Genomic DNA, 13,986 nt, shown 5'->3' with positions numbered 1-13,986 from the left:
CCGCTGTCGGTGCCCGTCGGCATCTATTGTCGGCCGCCGATGCCGCCACACAACCGTCGAAAGCCAGTGCCATCACCCGCTCCGCCACCATGGCATGAGGCAGGAGGTGGCCATCATGGCCGCCACCCCATCATCGGTCGCCGTGGCCGCCAGCCCACCATCGACCGCCGGGATCATCACCGGCTCCGCCACCGCCGCCCGAAGGAGGGACGCGAAGGTGGAGGCCCACACATGCATCAACGACCTTGCGTGCTTGAAAGTGCAACTAATTCCTGGGTGGTTTTGGTAATTATTAACAACGTATAGCTCATTGAACTATTATCCATTCAACATAATCTTTTTAGAAATTTCAATGATTGGCATGGCATGGACTAGAGATATGGACCCCGCAAAATGCTAAGGACACATATTGGCTCAAGATCAAGACTCTACATTTTCATTTTAGTGATCCAAGATCACATTGAGTCCATAGGAAAAGCCAATACTATTAAAAGGGGATGAGGTGTTGCTTAATGGCTTGCTTTCTCAAAATGCTTAGTGATATGCTCCAAAAGCCCTCAACCACTTTCTCATATCCACATATGTCCCAAACCAAAAGTCAAACTCAGCCCCACCGATTTGATCTATCCGGCGCCACCGAGTTCATTTGACATAGCCATAGCCAGAAACCCTAATCAGTTCGGTCTCACCAATAGGGATCTCGGTCTCACCGAGATGGGATTGCAAACTCTCTGTTTCCCTTCATAAGATTTCGGTCTAACCGAGATGAGCGATTGGTCCCACCAAGTCCGCAATGCAAACTCTCTGTTTCCTTTTCATAACGTTTTGGTCTCACCGAAATGAGTGATCGATCCCACCGAGTTTGATTGACTCATGAGAAGCTACGCTTTGAAAAGCTCAATCTAGAGCAAGAACATGGGTTCTTAACAACAATCAATGATGATCTTTGTAAGAAAAGTTCTTCTGACATTGCCAAGCATTTACTCTTGTCTATTTACATGCCACAAGTAAAATCTAGCAACAAGAGTAAGAAAGATTCTTCTTCTAGTAGTTACAACAATCATGCTAAATCCAATGTTGTTGCTTCTAGTAGCTCTCTTGATTCCACTAATGATTCTCTTAGCCAAGTTACACTTGAGCAAGAAAATAGCTTATTGAAGGGAATTATTGATAAAGGTGTTAACAAGAGCCTTGTCGGGAGTAAGCAATTTGAGGAAATTGTACGCAAGTAAGGAGGGCACTGGAAGAATCAAGGTGTTGGTTTTGAACGAAAGTTCAATGCCAATGGAGTTGAGTGGGAAGAAGATCAATACCCCAAGACGAAGTTTATTCCTCAACAAGAGAAGTATTATCCCACTACTTTCAAGGGAACACAAGCTCAAGATGATGTTCCACCACTAGACCACAAGCTAAAAGGCAAGGACAAGCTTCAAGAGGAGATTGATGCATTTGAATAAGCTCCCAAGGCCTTGGTCAAGTGGGTTACCAAGACTACATCAAGTTCTACTTCATCAAGTACGACTACAACTCCAAGGATTCCCATCAAGTAGATGTGGATCCCGAAGAAGAACAACTAGAGATTTCTTGAGGGTGACTCTGCCAACATACTTCACTCATATCATTTTGGCGAGAACAAGTGCAACAACTTGCACATCTTACACTAGTTCAAGGAGTCACAAACCCTCTTGTTGGTAAGACAATGGGACAAGGTAACCTAATGCTTTCATGGACATCATCTTTTGTGTACTTCACTCTATGTATATGGATATCCTTGGTCGTTCCTTGTGGGACTAAGCCATGTAGGTATTGAAAGTGCAACTCACTCCAACGGATTGCTCCAAATGATCTACATCAACATTGAGCATCCACATCTTTAACATCTACATGAAGTCATCATCGACAAAACCCAAGGTTAGTTCATCCCTCTTAGGGGGGACATCACATCTAGGGGATCTTTACTCTAAGAATTGAGCTAAAGCAACTCTAAATGATGTGAACACAACAATGCTTTATGTAAAAGTGGTAACCCCACTTGTTCTTAAACGATGAGTATGACCTACGATCAAATGTTCTCATTTGACTCCTCAGTCAATATACTCATATATAGATGACCTAGTCATCGCCAATTGCTTGATAGATGCTAGAGTGTTTGTGCATGCTTTGCCACATATTTCATTTGCCATCTTATTGTGTGAGCATGTTGATTGCATATTTTTTCTCATTCAAGGACATCCATTTGTTGTTTTGATTGTTTGGTCTTTTCTTTTTGCCAAATGGATGGACAAGAATTCCTAAGAACTTCCTCTAGCTATCTATGCTTTTCTCGTCTCAAACTCTATTCATGCTACATCACCAAGTTTGATCAAGTCAGATTTGAACCCTCCGAGCGAGGAGCACTCGGAGTCACCGATTCGTCATAGACTTAAATTTCCAAAACCTCTCTGGGTATTTCGGTCTGACCGATTCATCCCTTTCGGTCATACCGAGTTCATTGAGTTGATCTAGGTTTTCAATCTCGGTGCAACCAATTAGAACCGATCGGTCACACCGAGTTGCAGTAACCGCTTGCGATTCTGCATCTCGGTGCCACCGAGTTGTTCCACTCGGTCACACCGACAGGGTCAGGATATATATACCTGCGGGCCAAATTTTGGAAATTCCTCCAAAACCTTTTCACCCGCGCGTGTCCTGCTCTACCAACCGGGGTCTCTGGATCATCTCCTCATCGCCAGCGACCTCCCGCCGCTGGTCTCTGCCGCCGTCAACAGGAATCTTCACCGCCGCTGCCGTTGTAGCAAGCTCATCGCCAAGTTAGGGTATGAGTTCGATCCTTTGTGCAATCTTTACCTCTAATTCTTAGCACAAAGTCAATGCCATGATTCTTACCATGTATGAGATTATCCTATCCAGCAAAAACTTCCTTTAGATTATTTTTGATTTGAAAATTTAGGGTTAGGTTTCTGCCAAACTCAACTCGGACCGACCGAGTTGTAGAAATCGGTCTCACCGATTTGGCTTAGGTCACTGCACTTGTAACTTTCGGTCTGACCGAAACTTGCAAATCAGTGTGACCGAGTTCAACTCTCAGTGAAACCCTAGCAATCTCGGACTCACCGAACTATGTCTCGGTCTGACCGATCTCACTAGTTCAGACTCTAGTATTGCTTCAGTTGCACTGAGTTTAACAAATTGGTAGCTCTGAAATGCTTTTTGTGGAAAACTAAAAGTAAGTTTTTGACTCAATTGATTTGCAAAATCTCTGCACTTTGTGATGCTCATCCACTCTATCTCACCATGTGCAAAACCGAACCGAAAACCAAAAACCGAACCAAAAAAACCAAACCGAACCAAAAAATCAGTTTTTTCAGGTTTCAGGTTCAGTTTCAGTTTCCAAATCTGGAAACCATTTAACAATCGGTTTTTCGGTTAAAAACCGATGGTTTTCGGTTAAACCGAAATAAACCGAAACTAGCTTCGTTCTGTGTTGAACAGCCGACGACTTGAGCTGATCCCTCCCGTCGCCCCCTCCTTTTATAGTGATCCACCCATCTCCTTGCTGCTGGCTCTGTGAGGTGGTACTAAATTTTGCGGCACGGCTGGTGCACGCTGGCGCCTGGCGCTTGGGCCTGGGCCTTGGGCTGCCTAGCGCAAGACCTAGAGGCTGGCGTTGCGCATGGGCCAGGACCCAGGAGCATGGATGCTAATCCTCCAAAGAAAAAAAGGAGCCTGGAGGCTACAAACTAGCGTTCTGGTGTTTCATGCCATATTTTTTCCACGTAAAAAACCTGGAGGCTAGTGCATGCGGTGCTCTTTCCTTGTCTTGTCCTCAGATTTTGCTAGTACGTAGATACATCTTTGTGAATGCTTTAGCGGTCATATATTGCCTCGATATGGTGCACGTCGTATGTACATAATACACAAATCATGTCTACCATCTAATGATTTAATCTACGTACATAGTTCTCAAAAGAAAAAACTAACCTGCATACACAGATTGAATCATGTGATAAAAAAAGTATGCATTGTTCAAAAATTCGCGTCAACTTTGGTTATTTTGGTTATTACCGAAACCAAACCGAAATTAAATGGTTATTACCGAAACCGAACCGTATCTATGTATAAAACCGTATAAACCAAAGTATAAAAACCGTATAAACAGAAAACCGTATAAACCGAACCGAATCAAACCGAAAAAACCGAATGCACACCCTGAACTCTATCTCATCTATGTCTATTCACAGGGTCAGATTTTAGTTTGCAGTGTCAGAAATGTCTGATCAGAGTGACAGCCAGAACACGTCTGAGGAGCAAGTTAACATGAGTGAGGGCACTAGTCCCTCTGATAGCTATGTTGAAAGAAGCAGAAGTACTCCTAGCAACATGCCTAAGGCTGCTACTAGGCAGAGGAAGAAGAGAAACTCAGACTCAGAGGATGGGGATTATGTTGCTACTAAGGAGGAGGTCAGCTCCAAGAAGAAAGCGGTTAAGAAGGAATTTGGCACAACCGCTTCAACTAAGCCTGGTATGCACAAGAAGGCTCCTTCTAAGAGAGTGCCCATGTCAAAGGCCAGAGCCTCAACTCTTGGAGCCGCAACTAAAGAAGAGGCTGCTGGTGAAGGCAAGAAGGGGAAGGAAAGGGCCAAGAAAACTATGGCAAGAGTTATTGGAAAGCCCTCAATGATGATTCAATATGATGAGGAAGAAGAAGAAGAAGAAGAAGAAGAAGAAGAAGAAGAGGATGATGCACCAGCATCAAAGACTCAGAAGCTGATGGTGGATGCCATCAAGTCTGGGGCTGCTCCTTCAAAGCCCAAGACTAACCCCAAAGCTACTACTCCAGCCACCAACTCTACACCAAAGAGGAGCACAAGAAATATTCCTGTTGCTGAGAAGAACAAGTCCCCAATGCCTGGAATTGAAGAAGAAGAGGAAGATGTAGCCCAAGTGCTCAGGAAGTTAAAGCCCAAGATCCCTTATCACGATGATACACATCAAGTGGCTGAAAACATGAAGATAAGGAAGGATGCAGGTCTCAGACTATGGAGACAGCCAGATCCTTATGCGTTAAGAAGGAGAACTACTGTAGATTACAGGTTCCACACTAAGGAACAACAGGACTTCTATGAGACCATGCTCCCGGACAAGAAGCCCATTGTATGTGACATGAAGTGGGTTGACTGGAAGTACATTGACAACAATGAAGACCACTTCCGTGGAGTTCATGAGAGCATCAGGATGAATGGAGTTGATGCCTTTGTGGGTCAGAAGTTGACTAAGTGGAATGATGAGCTCATTATGCCATTTTATTCAACAGCTCATTTCTACCCAGATGGAAGGATTGTTTGGTTGTCTGAAGGTACAAGGTACCAGTCAATAGTTGCCGAGTGGGCCAAGCTAATCAATGCCCCTAAAGAGCATGAGGATGACATAGCCAAGCCAAGGAAGGGACATAACTCCATGGCACATATGTACAAGGAGATTCCAGATGCAGCTTTGGGACATCACAAGTTTGGCTCTGTCTATTTTCTTCTATCAGGATTGCCCACAATCAATACCATCCCCAGGCACACTCTGTTGCCCAAGTCTAGTGACAACAGAATGATAAGAGGACATTCCATAAATTTGCTGCATATGTTTGATGTGCCAGAGAATTTCAAAGTGATGACACTGATTGTAGAGACAATCAAGAGGACAGCTGCTGATCAGAAGAGATCATGTGGGTATGCTCCACACATCCAGATTCTCATCAACTCCAAGATGGGTACATGCACATACCTGTTGGACAAAGAGCATCTTCCCTTGAGGCCTGACTTTGAGGACAACACAGTTGTCATGGATGCTACAGATCCTACTTCAGTAGAGCCTCAGGAGAAGAGAGAGTAGGCAAAAGCAGAGAAGGTAGCCAAGATGACAAGTGCTGAAGAAGCTTCACAAGTTTTTCTCAAGTCAAAGCACGACCAACTTGGATATCTTATTCAGGCTACTTTGAGGATTGAGAAAGGACTGGCCACCCTGACTCAGAATCAAGAGAGTCTTGAGAGAATCTTTGAAACCAAACTTCATGACTTGGATGTCAAGGTGACAGACATTCAGACTTTTGTGGAGAAGATCCCAGAAGAGCTTGAGGATAGGAGTGACAAGACCACTATAGATGCATATCAAAGGGTTCCCAGAAGGTAGAGGTCTGCAACAGTGCTAGTGGCAGATACTAGAGCTACAACTTCAGCCCCTGCAGCCACAACCTCTGTTGCCCCTCCAGTTGCAACTCTACCAGCTCCTTCAACCTCAACAGATGCATTTGTTGCAGGAGTCCTCTCCACGCCACCTCCCAGAGATCAAGCTTAGAGAGCTGCATAACACTATGCATTTTTGAGCTTTTTGGTAACTTGTTGCCAAAGGGGGAGAAAGTGTATAGATCATAGGCTTTGAGAGAAAGAGCTTTGCTTCCTTTTGCTACTCATTTGCTACTTATTTGTTTGCTTGCTTGGATGATACTTTATGGTTGTGTGTGTGAGATACTTGTATGGTCATGTGTTTGATCATATCATATGTTAATGCTTGTGCTTGTGCTTGAATGATGCTATTATCTATCTCTCATGTATGATCATTCACTTTGTCTTGGTGATGAGTGCATATTTCATATTCTATCATTTTGAGCGCTCCACCAAGATTTATGTGATATGGAAGAGTAATCCATGATCATAATCGATTGTGCATTTGCATTCAAAAGCAAATTTCAAATAATTCACAAATTTAGGGTGAGCTCTTTCTTATCACATACTTCTCAAAGCGACGATATATTTCATTCTTCTTATCATTTGTCGAAGCTTTGATCTATATGTTGTCATCAATTACCAAAAAGGGGGAGATTGAAAGTGCAACTAATCCCGGGGTGGTTTTTGTAATTATTAACAACATATAGCTCATTGAACTAATATATTCAACGTAATCTTTTCAGAAAGTTCAATGATTGGCATGCATGGACTAGAGATGTGGACCCCTCAAAATGCTAAGAACACATATTGGCTCGAGCCTCAACATTTTCATTTTAGTGATCCAAGATCACATTTAGTCCATAGGAAAAGCCAATACTATTAAAAGGGAATGAGGTGTTGCTTAATGGCTTGCTTTCTCAAAATGCTTAGTGATATGCTCCAAAAGCCCTCAACCACTTTCTCATATCCACATATGTCCCAAACCAAAAGTCAAACTCGGCCCCACCGATTTGATCTATCCGGCGCCACCGAGTTCATTTGACATAGCCATAGCCAGAAACCCCAATCAGTTCGATCTCACCGATAGGGATCTCGGTCTCACCGAGATGGGATTTCAAACTCTCTATTTCCCTTCGTAACATTTCGGTATAACCGAGATGAGCGATCGGTCCCACCAAGTTCGCAATGCAAACTCTTTGTTTCCTTTTTGTAACGTTTTGGTCTCACCAAAATGAGCGATCAGTCCCACCGAGTTTGCCTGACCAACTCTCTGTTTGCCTATTATAGAAATCGGTCTCACCGAGTTCGTGTGATCAGTCTCACCGAGATTACGTTATTCCCTAACCCTAACACAATCAGTCTCACCGAGTTGACATGTGGGTCCCATCAAAAAGCCTAACATTCACCGGTCTTACCGAGTTTCAGTATTCGGTCCCACCGAGTTTGGTAAATTGTGTGTAACGATTAGATTTTGTGTGGAGGCTATATATACCCCTCCACCCATCCTCCATTTGTGAGGAGAGCCATCAAAACGTGCCTACCCTTCCACTACTCATTTTCTGAGAGCGAACCACCTACTCATGTGTTGAGACCAAGACATTCCAATCCAACCACAAGAATCTTGATCTCTAGCATTGCCCAAGTTGCTTTCCACTCAAATCATCTTTCCACCATATCCAAATCTGTGTGAGAGAGTTGAGTGTTGGGGATAATATCATTTGAAGCACAAGAGCAAGGAGTTCATCATCAACACACCATCTATTACCTTTTGGAGAGTGGTGTCTCCTAGATTGGTTAGGTGTCACTTGGGAGCCTCCATCAAGATTGTGGAGTTGAACCAAGGAGTTTGTAAGGGTGAAAGTGGTAGTGATCGACTAGAGGGGGGGGGTGAATAGGCGATTTTTATAAAATTCTTCAAAACATGGAAGTTTCGAAGTCAAATGATAGAAACAAACCTATTACCATGCAGCGGAAGGTAGACTACACTAAGCAAGCCATAGTCAAGTATTCAATGAGATGAAGGCACAAAGACTAATAGCAGCTAGGCAGTATAGATCAGGATGGAAGATAGTATGAAGCCAATCAGAACAGCAGTCACACAGCGAAGACAAATAGATAATGCAGACAGGCAATGACTTCACAAGGACCAATCTGAAAGTAAAGAGATGGGAAGGATGGAACCAATGGCTCGTTGAAGACAATGATTTGTTGGACCAGTTCTAGTTGCTGTGACAACTGTACGTCTGGTTAGGGAGGCTGAGATTCAACTCAGAAGACCACGTCTTCACCTTATTCCCCTTGAGCTAAGGACACCCAGTCCTCGCCCAATCACTCTGGTAATTCTTCAAGGTAGACTTCCAAACCTTCACAGACTTTGTTCACCGCCGATCCACAATGACTCTTGGATGCTCAGAACGCGACGCCTAACCGGCTGGAGGATTCACAGTCCTCAAGTGTAATAAGTCTTCAGATCACACAGACAGGAAGACTTCAGTGATGCCTAACACTCTTTGGCTCTGGGTGTTTAGGGCTTTGTCCTCGCAAGGAATTCTCTCTCAAAGGCTTCGAGGTGGGTTGCTCTCAAATGACAAAAGCCGTACACTAACTCTGAGTAGCCAACCGTTTATAGTTGTAGGCGGTGGGCTATTTATAGCCACTAGGAAACCCGACCTGATTTGTCCGAAATGACCCTGGGTCACTAAGGAACTGACACGTTTTCCAACAGTCAGATTTCAAACACACACGTCAACTTTACTTGGGCTGCAAGCAAAGCTGACTTATCCAGCTCTGGATAAGATTTGCTCTCATTGTCTTCGCTCGAAGACATAGGATTTTGGTTAAGCATCACTTCAGTCATTCTGACTGGTTCACTTGGACCCCACTTAACAGTACGGTGGTTCCTATGACTCAACAAAGAAGAAAAAGAACGATGAAACAACTAAGTCTTCGCGCTTCATAGTCTTCACGCGATGTCTTCTCTTGTCATAGTCTTCAATGTGAATCTCTTCACATACCACCTTTGACTTCAATGTCTTCATACATATTTAGGGTTCATCTCTGGTACGAAAACCGAATCAATGAGGGACTTCTACCTGTGTTATCCTGCAATTCTCACAAACACATTAGTCCCTCAACCAGGTTTGTCGTCAATACTCCAAAACCAACTAGGGGTGGCACTAGATGCACTTATAATCTCCCCCTTTTTGGTGATTGATGACAAACTGGTTGAAGTTTTCAACGGGGAATAAAATATGTGAAATTGTAAAGGATAGGGTATTGTCTTCATAAGTGTCAAAGGCTCCCCCTGAAGATGTGCATATAAGTAATTTGCTTTTGGAATGCAAATGCACATGGCAGGTTGTACTTGTGGAGATCCTCTTCAACTTATGATGACAATTCATCATGCATGATTTGATGTAACGAAGATAATGCCATGCATAATGAAAAATGGATGTCTGCAAAATGACCTAAGTGCGGAAGTTATCATCGCATCACAGAATAGCACATAAGTAGCAGACGACCATCGATTTTAAGTGTTACAACTCAAAGAACCAAATGTATCGAAAAGCGAGAGTTGTAAGCACTTGGCAAACGTAGCAAAAAGTAAAGAAACCACCCATATGGACCCACTTGAAGACTATCAACTCATATGCTTCTCCCCCTTTTGTCAGTAAGGACCAAAAAGGTTTGAAGACATAGAGCGCCTACTCATTCCCATGAGATGCTGGCGAGGCAGGAGGGTCGTCGTTGAGGTCTGGTGGTGCAGAAGAACTTGGTGTAGTGTTGACACGCGTTGAAGTTGGAGGAGGTGAAGTTGCATCATCTTGCTCATCGATGACTCTGGCATTCACTGTCGTTGCTGAGGATGAATAGTCAGAGTCTTCAAGTGAGGGAGTCCGACGCAAGTGAGCATTCCTTGGAGGAGTTGAGTCAAACTTGAATCTTTCGGTGAAACCATCGTCCTGCAGATCAGCTTCAGCACTAAGCAATGTCAAACTCTTCCAAGACCTCCGACATGTTTCATGAGTAACAAAGGCATTCTTGGTGGCAAGATTGCGAATGTGATTGACATCCACCAAGAGGCTTTGCATCTGACGCTTAATCCAGTTGTGATGCTTGTCCTGTTTCTGGTGTAGCGCGACGAGAAGCTCTCGGTCATTGAGAACACGAGATCGCCTCCGAGGCCTTTGGGCAATGGTGCTTCCAGTGGCGTCAGGTTGAGCGCGAGGGACACGTGTATTGCCAGCCAAGGGATAAACACGCGAGACTGCCTGAACTCCTTCAATGGGCTGGGTGAAGCTTTGGTGATCAGCATTGTGAAGATAAATGGGATCCTTAGCAGGCTCTGGGTAAATAGCTTCAACAGATAGATCAACCTCTGGCAAGAATACAAGATGATTGCGCGCAGACGACTGATAGTTGATGGCAGAGTGAAGCTTGATAAGGTGCATTACCCATGGAGCATAGAACTTCAGACCAAAAATGTCGGAGCCAGATGCAGCCAACTGCCTGATGAAGAAGTCATGAGCATTGAAGCTGATGCCATTGAAGATATAGAAAACCAAGGTCTTCATTGCTCCTTAAAGCTTCGCTGCAGATGAATGTCCTTTGACAGTCCATAGAGTTTTTCTGAGGATATGATAAATGGTGCGAGGTAGATACTCTAGGTCTTCAACAAAGAATTCATATGGGTAGTTAGTGTCATGAGGCAAAGGCTTCATCATGCTCAACATTTGGCTCATGTTGGGTTCTGGCTTCTGAAAAATGCTCTCCAAAGCATTCTGGTGTTGTTGACAACCTGGTTCATAGTATTCACCAGGAGTGGGCAGGCTGTGAGCTCAATGATATCATGAGCTTTGGCTTCATGATGGACATTTCCTGTCATCCACTCAAGGACCCAAGTCTTTGGATCCCTGTTGTAGCCTCGAATGTGAAGAGTTGCAAAGAACTGTAGCAGAAGCTCTTCATTCCAGTGTTCCTTGTCTGTGACAAACTGCAGGAGTCCAGCATCTCTGAAGCAATCCAACACTTCTTCTAGACAGGGCAGGCCAGCTATAACTTCAGTGTCGAGACGCATTTGTGGAAATATGCGCCCTTGATTGTATAAGACGCATGAATAGTAGCTGCACTGCTGATAGCTCCAGAACCGATCCAATGAGATGCGAGGTTTGGTGTAAGGGTTCTTGGCGCTGTTGAAGAAGGTGTTATGTGCCATGAAGCTATTCACATTGAAGACCCCAGGTGAAGTTGCAGTGCCTGGGAATCGTGGAAGTCTTGGCTTGGGCTTCTGGACTTGAGATCTGTGCTCGACATGATAGTCAAATTGTGGACCCGCAGAAGGTGGAGGAACCAGAATGGGCCATTGGACCATAACAGGTTGACTATGATCAAATGCCAGCTCAATTGTATGAGGTCTTGGAGGGGGTACAGGAGCATTGGCATTATCGTTGACATGGGCTTCAGGGGCCACAGTGGCTTCAGGTGCTTCAGTATTGGCTTCGGGCGCTGCAGTGGCTTCAGGTGCATGCACTTCTGGCACCGCATGAGCTTCAGACACCACATTAGCTTCAGCCATGACAACGTCATTGGCTTCAGTGTTGATGTTGGTGTCTGCCTCAGGATTGTTAACCTCCACTTCAAGAGCTGGAGGGTCGGACATGTTCTCCTTGAGAACAACATCTTGGTGGGACGGGGGTGTAGCAACTCTTTCTACTTCAACTCTTGGTTCTTCTTCTTCATCGGCTGATGCAGCCGGAATATCTTCAGCTGTTTTGGCTTCAGACTCAGAAACGTGCACAGTGGAAGGGACTTGGGGCCTTGGTCCTTTGCGAAGCCTGCGTAATGCTGGCGACGCTTGTGGAGATGGAGTTGGCTGGGCCTCAAAGTCATTGTCATCTTGCACGGGTGAGGTGACTTGTGGTTGGGGAGAACTTGGGGTGTCTTGTTGATGTGGGTGATCAGCCCACGATGCATCCTAAGCAGTTCGCGTCAGAGGACGACCAATGCTGATGAGTTTGCTGTGCGTGAGCACAGGCGATGATACCAAATTGTGCTCAATCTGAGGAAGGACTTCATCATCTTCAACATTGTCATGAGGACCAATGTCTTCAGCTGCGGCGGGGTCAACAGCTGGATTGTCTTCAGCTTCAGGAGCCTCTGTGGAAGCAGGCTCATGAACTATCACTTGGCGCTCTTGATGTTCACACGCAGGACAAGCCACTGAGATTGGCTCGACATCAAGGGGCTCTGTGGGACCAGCCCGGTCTCTCTTCTTGGTTTTCTGTTTCTTGGTTGGGGGAGCATCATCAGTGGTGGCATTGGTCTTGCGTTTTCTTGCTTCGGCTTTAGCCGCCCTTGTTTTCTTGTGTTCTGAAACCACTGTGGGGACCTTAGGCTTCGCGCCTATCATACTGGCTGGGAAGACAATTGGATGTATTTCCTGCCTTGGTGCTTCGGGTTCTGCCACAGCTGGCTTCTTCTTCTTCTTGGCCGCCATTCGGGGGTCGATGACTGGTCGCCCCAAAGCCTTGCGCTTTTCAGCTTCATTGTATCCCTGAACACATTTAGCACCAAGATCCTTCATGCGCTCACGAGAACCTTTGGCTTCTTCGCGTTTCGTGCAGAATGCTTCCTTGAGCTCATGCATCATGACCTGGAAGTTCTGAATGTCTTCAACATTGAGCTTGGCCATATGCTTCTTGAACTGAGCCTTTTCATAATCTATCTTATGCTTCAGCTCAACAATTTTCTGAGCTAGAGCCAGGTCAGCAACAATGGCTCCATGGAAGGTGACGCTGAGGCCAATGGGAAGCTGGAGATCATCAAAGCTGACATTTGGGCTGTCAAACCACTCATCAATGAACTTGTTTAAGATTTCCACATCAAAGAGAGGAAGGTCATTGAAGATTTCTGCCTCTTGCTTGCTCTTGATCAGCTGCTCAAGAGCGTCATCGCCAAGATCATCGTCGCTGGACAGATCAATGGCGTCATTCTCGTTGCGCAGAACAGCAGCAGGGGTCAATGCTTGGCTAGTGGGTTGCATGGGCATCTTCACTTTGGCGGGCTTGGAGATGCGTGAGAGATCTTCAGACTGCACACTGTCTTCAGGAGGTGCAGTGGCCAGAGGCTTCGCCCGTGAAACCTTTGGTGCAGGGGAAGGCTTCGAAGCTTTAGGTTTCTTCAGCTTCTTTGGCTTCGGTGGTGCAGGCGCTTCGTCAGAATCAGCGTCGTCTGCAGGTTGATCCACGACTGCCCCTTGAACCTTTATGTGAGTGATGAGACCTTCTAAGTTATAGAAGGGCCCAACCAGATTGGGTTCAGCTTCGCGTGTGCCGTCAGCACGAGGAGCAGAGGGGCCTGGATTGAAGTCTAATCCCCGTGACTTCTTGTTTTCTTTGGCCGAGTTCTTGGCAAACTGGAAGTTGCACTTGAAGAGATTGTCGTCACGGCACCATAGTAATGAAGATGGGTCTGCATCTACAGGTTGTGGTCCACGGACCATGCAAGGATAGAAGCCTTGTTTAATGGCTTCAGTTCTGGACCTGGGTTGAAGATTTCTGTACAAGATGTCTCCCCATGGTCGCTTGATGGCATTCTTCTCAGCATATTCCTGGGTCACGAACCTGTACTTGTACCATTGTTCTGCCCAATATCTTCGAATCCATTGGATTCGGGTTTTCCGCTGATTGTAGTCCTCCTCTGGATCTGTCTTGTACAGCTCATAGAGGTCAGGAGGCAAATCTCTTGAGGTGTTTCCACGGTGCTGTCTGCC

Source organism: Triticum urartu, chromosome 7A (assembly GCF_056163025.1).
Source record: "Triticum urartu cultivar PI428250 chromosome 7A, HENAU_Tu73, whole genome shotgun sequence".
Taxonomy (NCBI): Eukaryota; Viridiplantae; Streptophyta; class Magnoliopsida; order Poales; family Poaceae; genus Triticum; species Triticum urartu.
This window is presented reverse-complemented; position numbering follows the sequence as displayed.